The following is a 10,273-nucleotide window of genomic DNA, read 5'->3' on the forward strand; positions in this document are numbered from 1 at the left end:
AGGTTTAGCAAACAACTATCCATTAGAGATAATTAAATATTTAGATAATGTTTTTGGGAAGAGTATCACTAGATTCATCACTAGATTTCATTCACCTTTCTAAATCACTGGTGAGCAAAGCCCTCCCCTCTTCAAGCCTGGAATGTGCGCAGCCGGATGGTCAGGGTGACCTTCTAGGTCAGCCATGCAGGAGGATGTGCTACAGTTTCGAAGCTAATTAGAATTTCATTACTGACTTCATTTCCAGGCCCCACCTGACTTTTAGATACTTGTTTTGAGTATGTGGATTGAGTCATTATCTGCCAGTACCTACTTTAGGCTGTAAAGGGAGCCTAAAGAATGAAATTAAGCAAGATATTTCCCATTTAGTGTTATGTACAAAAACAATTCCAGGCATTTATATAGCAAAGGGATACAGGCTCATTTTACCATTTATTGCAGTCAAATAAAGACAAATTCAAAACTCCACTATTTCCTAAAGGCTTTTATAGAAATCCTGTATTTGCGGAGGTTTTGGGAATTTAGTTTGATGTCAAAGTTGAGCCTAAAGAGATCCTCAGTGATGATTAAAGGCCTAAAATTAGAAGCAGATGATAAATAAAGGTAATGGGAATTTAACCTCAGAACCCATTCTATACTGTAAATGGTATTCACAGTATTTTCCTTGGTTTGTGAGTCAATGTCAGGTGTCGACAATTCATAGTAATCAAAGACCTAATGCAAAGTTCAGGTTCAGAACAGAGCTACACCTGAGCATAAGAGAACACCAAGGCTGATGTATCCTGATGCTGAACAGGTAAGTTTACTTAGACCTAATGTAATGATTGATTTATTTTTTGGCTGGTTAGAGGTGGAAAACAGTATTGTTTTCATAAATTCCTACTAAACTGGTTCGTGGGTTTCTACGAAATCTGCCAGTGGTGACAGTTTGTGCTGTACACGCACTTAGTAGGTTTTCAGTAAACAGGGTCCAAATATTGTGCAAATGCTCCATTTTGTGAGAACTCAATTAGTTTCTATGGAGACAATTATGTTGTCACGAGTGTTGTGACTTCAAGTGTGAGATAAATAAGAAGAGCATGGGAACTTCTAATCAGCAAAAATGATCTATTTTTGCTTTGTAATGACAAAAAAGCAACAGCAACCCACAGGAATGAAATTAAAGTCAATTCTTTCTTTAATGTTGGCAGAGAGTAACGTTTTAATATTCTGAACTCATCCTGTGACTGTGTACAACTGTCTCCTCACATTACTTCTCATGGTTCTTCTGCTGAAAATTAGCATCACTTTTTAAACTGCTTATCCAGTGGTAGTAGAAAACAAAACTAGTAGAGCACCTATCAGGTCTGGTATTTCTTCAAGGACCATGTGGCAGATCAGATGACAGATGCATGCACATTCCCCATCTAATGCTTCACTTGTGTGATGTAGCTGGATTAGAACTATTTACTGGCATTTTAAATCTCTCTTACTTATGCATTAGAAAATGAAATATAGCCTGTAAGCTGGATAACATACTTAGCTCTTACAAATGCTTGCTGTTCACCCAGAATATGTTTTAAAACTATGAGAGAAAAAAAAAAGTGAAGGTTTGGTACTTATCACTTCTGTAGTTCCAAACAGCTTTCCCTTACACTGAGCAATACTTTGTTCCAGGGGAACTGTGAGGGGATTGCAGCCTCAGGGCATGACACGGCCTACACCTTTATTTCATATAGACCAGAGTCATAAGATTCTTTTCTTGTATCATTATTAGATAGCTGTTGACATGCCAAGGTCTGTTTTGTCAAAGATGCGTGAAGGGGTCATTCACCCCAGGCAGGGAGGATGTCTCCTCGCTCTTTAAGTACAGCTGTGGAGTTTGGGGTTGCTATTCAAGGAACATACACTGAGCATGAATAAGATATGAGGCTGGTAATTAGAGGGAACTATTTTTGTTTTGAGTAATGAAACACAGAAGAGGGAAATAGACATAGGGGACGAATTTTATAGATTTACTATAGATCATCATATACCTATCATATGAGTGTGTATGTTAACAGATATTCACACAATTTGCATCCTACTTTGCAGTGTAAATAGGATACTACAGTAAATTTAGAATATTTTCTCTTTTGGTACAGACATGCACATTATATATTTATATCGAGGCTCCTTCTTTTTCTTTTATTCTGTAATTCAGTAGCACAAATGGCAACACAAATGGCTGGTTTTCTTTGTTCAGCACTGACAAGAGCTTTTCCAACTTAAAAAATCTGACACAGTTCCAGTTTTTTTTTTTTCCCCTTTTCTTTCTATTTTTTTTTCCAGGGTTTCATGTTACTTGAATGAGAAGGATATATACTGGTTGAACCTTCTGTGTTCAGCTGTTAAACTGACAGCTTTTTCTTCTGCCATGAGAAGGCTTTCAGTAATTTGGATGTGGTGCCTTTTTCCTGTCACTGCCAAGAACAATGCTTCTGTTCAGGCTGACATCAGAGGTATAGAATTGCTCTGTGTTTGACCTCTGATAGCTGTGCATAATAGATCTGTGCATCACAAATACTCCACAAATAGTCTATTTGGGTGCATAGCTCAAGTCAAAACAGCAGTATATATTACAAGGATGTGTAAGTCAGAGGGGAGAGAGTTTAGGGGGGAAAAAGTCATTGCTAGACTTGCCATTCTGTATCAATGTTTACAAAGGAGCTATCTTCCTTATGCAAATGGGATATACCCCATCCGTGCTCCTGCCTCCCATCTACTTCATACTGTTCACAATAGCATTGAGCAGACAGGTTTTTCAGAAGTTTAGTTTAATTTACTTACAGATGCAAGAGGCTTTTGTAAGGCAGTGTAGGTTACACTCTCCATTACTGTTGGCTGAAATTGAAGTTTGAAATTTTTTGTATGGTTTTCTGATAGTATGCAGTGTAAATAAGGCAAGATGGCACTAGCCAGTAGGTCACAAAAAGAAACAAGAATTATTTGGAAGTTGGGGACAGGCTGGTTTGATTTACAAGCTAGTGCTGGGTTTGTTAAAAAATAAATCCCTTTTAATAAAGGTGTTGCATTCTTCAGACTCCTCTGAAAATCTCTCTTAGAGTCAGTAATTCTCTAATTAGAATTTTATGGGTGTTGTCTTTTCCTTCTTTTAATCACAACAGAACTGAGAAGCCTTTCTAATATACTGCAATATCTTAGTGTCTATAGATATTCTGATTAGGAATAGCAATTCTTAAATGCTTGACAGAGTAAAGCTGCCTGAAGTCTGTGGTTTTGGTGTGTCTTTCACTGCTCTGAAATAAGCAGTAAGTAAAAAAACCCAAACCAATAAATCACACTCCCCTCCCTTTACATCTGGAGAATGAGGCGCCAGGGAAATTGCTTAAGCCACTAAGGTCACTAGGAAATTTTGCAAGAGAGCTGCTGTATCTCTGAGCAGTGTCCAAAGCAAAAGTCAAAGTGGTTTATGGTTTTGATGCACTCCTACAAAAAGTACAAGAACCTGAAACTGAAATTGCTATGGCAAATGTGTTTTGATGTATCTATACATAGGTAAGTGCTCGATGTGCAATGAGCTTTCTCAGTTTATCATCAGACTGATGCTGCTGTCTTCAGTGGTACAGTTGGCTGAGCTGGGTTGACTCAGTCAAGTTGAAACTTGGGGAATAGGCTGTACTTTCTGAAAACACACATCAAAGAGTGCATGTGACCACAGCCGCCTGTAAGGGTGGCAGTAGATGTTATATGAAGGCTGTTTCACTCTATCCCAAATATAATTAAAGGAAAGGAGAAGATTTCTTTAAGCAAAATCCCAGAAGGCATCATTCAAAACAAAGCTTTTTATTATTTTCATTTGAATAATAATAATATAATAATATAGTTGCATACTATATATCTTCTTTTCCTGCTATTTTTAGAATAAACTCTTGTTAGTATTAGCCCCCACTATTGGCCAAGCCTTAAATTGCTCCACAGTGCAGCTTTGCATAATTATTCTGTTTACTTTGCAAGGTTTTACTTCATTTTGTGATTTTTTTTCTTTATACATGTGAGGTGGGATTGTTTGTAGGATTATATATTTCTAAATGTAGTCACTAGTAGGAATAGATTATTATTTATTAAAACTGCCCCTTTTTTCTACAAGGCCTTCAAATATCTTTAAAACATTAGAAGTGGTATCTTTATTAGCAGTGTTCCATAGAAAATTGAATACAATTGAGAGGCAAGGCATATGTAAGGGTAAGTAAAACACCACTGTGGCCAATTGTTGGTGCACTAAATCCATTTATCTAGATTTACATCAGAAACAGGTTTGGCCCAGTAGCTCCACTGAAAATTCAGCAACTTCAGATTTTTTTCAGCAATTGGAAGGAACTCCTAATGCAAATGTTCTTAGCAGGAGAAAAACATATTTAAATATCTATCCAAAGAAAATTAGAAATTGAAATTAAATGCACTATGTCTTGATCATATCCCTTGGTATAATATAAGAAACAATAACCCAAAGATGTAACTGGGAAGTGCCTGACTAACCTGTCTGGTAATCTAAGAATTTAATTTGGCCTATTATTGGCCCCACCATTTACAGAACCTAGTCCCATTACTGACAAAAGCTGCTGTACTATAATGAAATAAAGAAACACTCTTTTTTTTTTTTTTTTTTTTTTTTTTTAATGGTATGGATCATTCTTTTTCTGGTAAAATGCAGAGAAAAAGGAAAGTTCATATAATTTGAAATGCAGCTCAAGTATAACATGTTTTCAATTTTTCATAGTGCAATTTTATTTGATGTATAGCATTAGTAACAATTTGTTAGTTGCTTACTGAATATTTTAAATACTTCATGAACTGACAAGCAATTTGGAGAATTTTATGCTAATGGTAAGAAATGGTCAGTGATGCTGTTTGGACACATATATAGGCCTTGAATCCTGTCTAACAGATTTGCAGAATATCAAGCACCAGGTTTCTAACACTGAGAGTTTCATAACTTACATTTGTATTTTGGGCAAACAATTTACAAATAGCTGTTTTCATCTTAAATAACTTAAATATATTATGCTAGTCATTCATCCATGGACACAAGATAGATACATAGACAGGATAGCTATTTACCCTTAAATTATCAATACCTAATGCTGGAGTTCTTAAGTAGATGGTAGATGGTACAATGTAGTGCTGTTCCACTGAGGTTTGGAATTTGGAGCTATTCCAAGTTGCCAGATCTAGGGACAGAAGTAGTTCAGAAAGCAGATGAGAGAAATGTCTTCCTTGTTGCCTAAGTATAGATCCACCTAGTGTCATTTTCTCTTTCCACTCTGTACATACTTCAGCTGGTTGACTGAAAGGGTATTAATTCCTGGAAATCTCTAAAAGCCTTCACTACTGCAGAACTTTGAAAAATACAATATTGTGGCTGACTTTCTTTTGTTTTCTCATCTTCTGTTAAAATAGGCATCTCCTAAGGAGACATGTCCATGGAGTCCTGCTTTTAATGCAGCTTCTGGTACAGACCAAGACAAGTTATTGGACTGCATTCACATTGGAACTGTTAAAGAATGATCTGTGTTCTTCAGAGCTGGCTAGATCACTGTCCATGACCGTCAAACATGGCATTTTAGAAACTACTGTAAAACAGGAAATTATTTGAAAATCACAGTCTGTACCTAGCTAGAATTTGTATTCACATAACTTGATCACAACTTGAATGGTAGCTTTTTAAAAAGGTTTGACTATGGATTGTTGCAGTACTCGGTGTATGGGACGTCAATTTAAAGCAGTTCCCATCTCCACACATTGAACTCAGGTCACATCAGACCGTGAGAAGAGTCCCTGACCTGTCTCTGTTTTCCTTGAAGACACATTGCTGGGTCTTGATTGCCAATAAAAACATCTGAAGCCTACAATATGACAGCTAGAACTTCATCTGGGCCTTGCATCCAAAGACTGTAAGATATTGATTAGCAAAGATAATTGCTAAGGAATAGCAATCATGTAAAAAGGCATTTACAATGTCACAAGCAAATTTATTGCTCCACTTGCTCCAACACTGCTGAGCTCAAAACTGAGCACTAAGAATACTGCAAAGCCAGAAGCACATGAAGTATAAGAGGACAGGTATTTGAAGAACAGCTTTTCCTCCAAACTGCTCTGCATTTTATTCTTTGCAAGTTAATGAAAGATAAAATCAGACAGGCTGTGTGAAAATAATGCTCCCCATTTTAACCATGGCTCTGGCAGCATAGAGGAGGAAAAGGTAGGTAACTTAGAAATACTGAATAGCTTTGTAAAGACAGGTTAATCAAGAGCTACTGTGAGAAGTAAGGTAATGCTCTTTCTTTCTATGACTGTCTCACACAAGAGCTACACATAGACAAAACTGTGGTGCAGATTTTTGGGATAAAAGCAGTGGTTATTGGTCAGTATGGAGCTGGTCCAGCTCTCAAAATGTATGTTAAATCCACAATAGACCAGCAATGTCCATGGCTTTATATAAAGATGAGAGAAAACAGGCATTATTTCTACCTTTGTTAGCATAAAAATGATGTCTCTTTTCTCTGCTTTTTCTAGAAAAAGATGGATGCTTTGATGTCTGAATCCTGCCTTTTCATTTGTGACTGAAGACAGAATTTCAGTTTGGTTTCTTTGGAAATGGACACTATCAAAGGACTCCCATCATGTTGGTGTCTACCATGTACTTCTCATCACCTTGCAACTGGAGCGAATTGGAGTGAATTATTCATGTTAGGTGGATCTATTTAAGCAAAGATCAAAGCCTACTGGTTTTCTTTCACCAAATCTTGTTTAAGATAGTCTAACCAATCCATTATGTACAAACTTCTGAATATTATATGCATACTTACATACTGCATTTATGGGCTTTTCTATAAGCAAGCTGCTTTATCAGAAGTTGACTATATGGTGTGGTAGTTGCTTTTGCTTTTAGCTCAGTAAAATAAATTCCTTCTCTCCAGAGCTTTTTCAAAGTAGAAAACCAAGATATTTTTTATTTTGTGATAGATCTTTTCTTTGAAGGAGAAACAGATTTCTTTTAGAAGCATTTTGTGAAAATGCCCAACTCAGACCCCCTTCTGGCAGCTGGGGCAGGCAAAGCCCAGGTTAAGTTCCAAGGGTTTTACTAAACAGTGCTCTTTTTGTTTCATTTCTGTTTGCTTAGATGTTCTTCTACTAATGGATGTATGCAATTTCCAATTAATTATTATCTGGAGCCATCTCCAAAGGCAATGCACTCTTTGTGTGGATGTGTATGAAAGAGAAATTTGCCAACTCACTGCTGTCAAAATAATATAGGAGGTTGTGAAATGACTTGGTGGAAAATCCAACAGAAGAAATATTTAAAACTTTAAGTAAGTAAAATCCTGATTTTTCAAAAGAGCTGATCTCTCATGTAAAGCTGCCATATTTGTCAAAAAGTGATCTCCTGATACCAAGTACTTGAAAATCAAGCTTTTGAGCAATTAGAGTTCAGTGCAAACAATCAGGTGAAATGTGTCTAGAAGAATAAATTTTTTCATAAATAAATATTTTGTTATTCTTTTAAGTAAAGCAATACAGTAACATGATGTAGTTTGCAGAAAGCAAACTACTGAACTAGCAATTCTAAGCTATTCCATTAGTATTGCTTTACATTATATTAATTACTGAAATATCCTAGCATCTTACACATTTGATCATGCAATTATACCAAAAAATATAAACTGGAAAATTATATGTAAAATCTATATGAAGGAAAACTTTATACTTTCGCTTAATGTGATTTTATATTCCTTCCCCTCCCCGCCCTCATTTCTGTACCTAGAAATTTTACTTAAAATAACATGGAAAAAAATCATTTTTACTTGATTCTTTTTCTAAGGGCTACACATTATTAATGTCTTATGAAACTTTCATTGTATTTTTTCAATACAAGAGCTAACAGCTCATCATAGTCTATGCTGTCAATGGATGTCTTGTTTATCTGTGAATCTTTTAGCAAGAGGGGTTTGCTCAGTCACTATATCTGATAAACAGATGAATAAATCAATGGTTGTCACTTTGATACTTGTTCACATGTATTTATTAAAAGAAACTGATTTAACTTTTAATATTTTTCTGATGATCTATAAGAAAGCAAATAATTATTTTCAGTCTCCTCAGAGACACCTGGTAAAAAGTAGCCTCATCTTCATAAGGGATCTGGAGCATTACTAGTCCTCTCGCCTTGAGAACTATTGATTATTACATTGTAGAAAAATATATACTAAGATTTAGAGTCCCAAAGGCACTTAGGCCCATAAATCCCATTGATTTCAATTGGAATTAAATTTCTCCATGAGTTCAGAGTATTAGGTTTTATTGGAGATTTTTTTTAATATAATTTCACTCATCAAATTATCTTTGATTAGAAGACAATGAAGAAGTAACAGCACAAGCCTTTGAGTCTCCTTCAGATGAGTTAATTCTGTAGGCAGCATTAGTGCTGTGGAAATATAGTAGGAGAGGTGTGGTTTTGGTCTTAATCTCTCATTTGGGTATGGTGAGAGCTTCAGAAGTTTCACCGTTATTACAAGTATTTTTGGAATGTGCTGCTGCATTTTCCTATGGCACACACTCTTCCTGTGTCCTTCCTCAACAGGTTTCCAAGCAGTCCATGGAGGTTAATATAATAAAAGGTTAGCACTGTGGATCTGATCTTTGTTTAGATATGAAAACAGGTGTGCTGTTTGGCTGGGGTTGCACTTGTGCAGTTTATTGTACTTAAACAACAGAGAGCATTGATGCTGCTAATTAGACTCAGTTTAAACTTTGTGATTGAGTGATACTTAGCTTTACTAACTTTCTTTTCCTTGGGAATGCATTAGTTATTTCAGACTGCAAAAGTATCAACTCATAGAGAAATTAGAGTTGGAGAACTTTGATAATTCATTGGATTGTTGAGATTAATACAGAAGAGCTGTGGTTCCCTGAATATAATTTGATTTTTATTAACATGCTAGAACGTAAAATAGATAACAGTGTGCAGTGAGAAAATCTAGCTACTCCACTCCATGAAAAATCTGTTTGTTGAAAACTAATTTATCCATCTGGTTAGTCTGATATCTGTAATCTCTATTTAGTTGTAACTGGCCACACAGCACAGAATGTCCAGGGCATAGGCCTCACATTGTCTCAGTGATATGAACTTCGTCTGTTCCAAATATTATGCATAAATATTACAACTCTGCAGACTGACCACCTTAATGACACTCTTGTGCCCTTAGAACAAGCATCTTACTGAATGGAAGAGAAGGGGAAATAGAGGGATGCGTGAGGACAAATGGTGAGATAGAAGATTTTTGTAAGAACTGCGAGAGAGCACTGTTGCACCAACAGGGCAAATGGTCTTCTAGAATAAAACACTTCCTCTAGCAAAAAAAATTTGTGAGAAAATGTAAAGCTCCTAATACATATTACCAAATGCAAATGCTTTAAACTATTTTGCTCATTTAGGTGGGAATTTTTAATTTGTTCTGCAATGTGATAGATAAAAGACAAATAAAAGTGAAATCTTCTTGACCTCAATTTCCCCCTCTTTTTTTTATGTACTGCTTGGGAAAGGATAAGTGGTCCTGGGATATGACTGGTAGCTTTAAGGAAGCCCTGCCTAGCAGCAACTGTTTTACTCCAAACATTTCTAATCCCTGGTGGAGAAAGCAATAAAGTTCTGTGCTTCAGGTCACGTACCTGAGTACTGGCAGTTCTTTTCAATATCTTAGATTAAATGAACTGTGAAATATTTGTTTTATTAGAAGAGCTTTACTTTACTTGTGAGTTGTTTTCTAAATCATTTCTGTCCAGAGTAGCTTTGGAAATCAAGTAGTGTGTATTGAACACAGGGTTTAGAAACATTTTTAACAGTCTGATGCACAATGCTTCATTGTTCTGATTGTTAAAACATTCATAGAGAGCCATTCTCTCTTTGGATGCATGCATAAATCTCAGGAAGACTAATGGGAAATTGTGCACATTCAAGGAGAGTAGAGCTCCTCTAGCATTGCTGGTAAAGGTGTACATAACACAGGATTTCTTGATCCAAAAGCAGGCAATGGGAATAAAGGTTTCTGCTTAAGGGGCTGAAGTAGGATTCGCAAGGCCCACATAAATGTTTGGTTCTGCTACATGTTCGTGTACGTTCCCAACATGCAAATCCCACAGGATGTTTCTGGTGGGGGGGTAGGTACCAACATAAACTCTGTTCATGCTCATCTCAGCAGGGACCTCCTGCTCTGGGTGAGAGCAGGGACAGAGG

The 10,273-nt window shown here is 36.3% G+C and overlaps 1 long non-coding RNA gene across 6 annotated transcripts in view; it reads left to right on the top strand.

Moving 5' to 3' along the window:
• LOC126637983 (uncharacterized) overlaps window positions 1–9,270 on the top strand; it is a 42,736-nt gene extending 33,466 nt beyond the window's left edge. For 5 of the 6 annotated variants that reach the window (XR_007628481.1, XR_007628485.1, XR_007628484.1 and 2 more), the window contains one exon: window positions 6,556–9,270. This is a non-coding gene — a long non-coding RNA (uncharacterized LOC126637983). The remainder of the gene's footprint in view (window positions 1–6,555) is intronic. The other variant, XR_007628483.1, reaches the window with a different exon arrangement.
• The last annotated feature ends 1,003 nt before the right edge of the window (window positions 9,271–10,273 follow it).

This window comes from Myiozetetes cayanensis, unplaced genomic scaffold (genome assembly GCF_022539395.1).
Source record: "Myiozetetes cayanensis isolate MyiCay16 unplaced genomic scaffold, myiCay2020 scf16, whole genome shotgun sequence".
Classification (NCBI taxonomy): domain Eukaryota; kingdom Metazoa; phylum Chordata; class Aves; order Passeriformes; family Tyrannidae; genus Myiozetetes; species Myiozetetes cayanensis.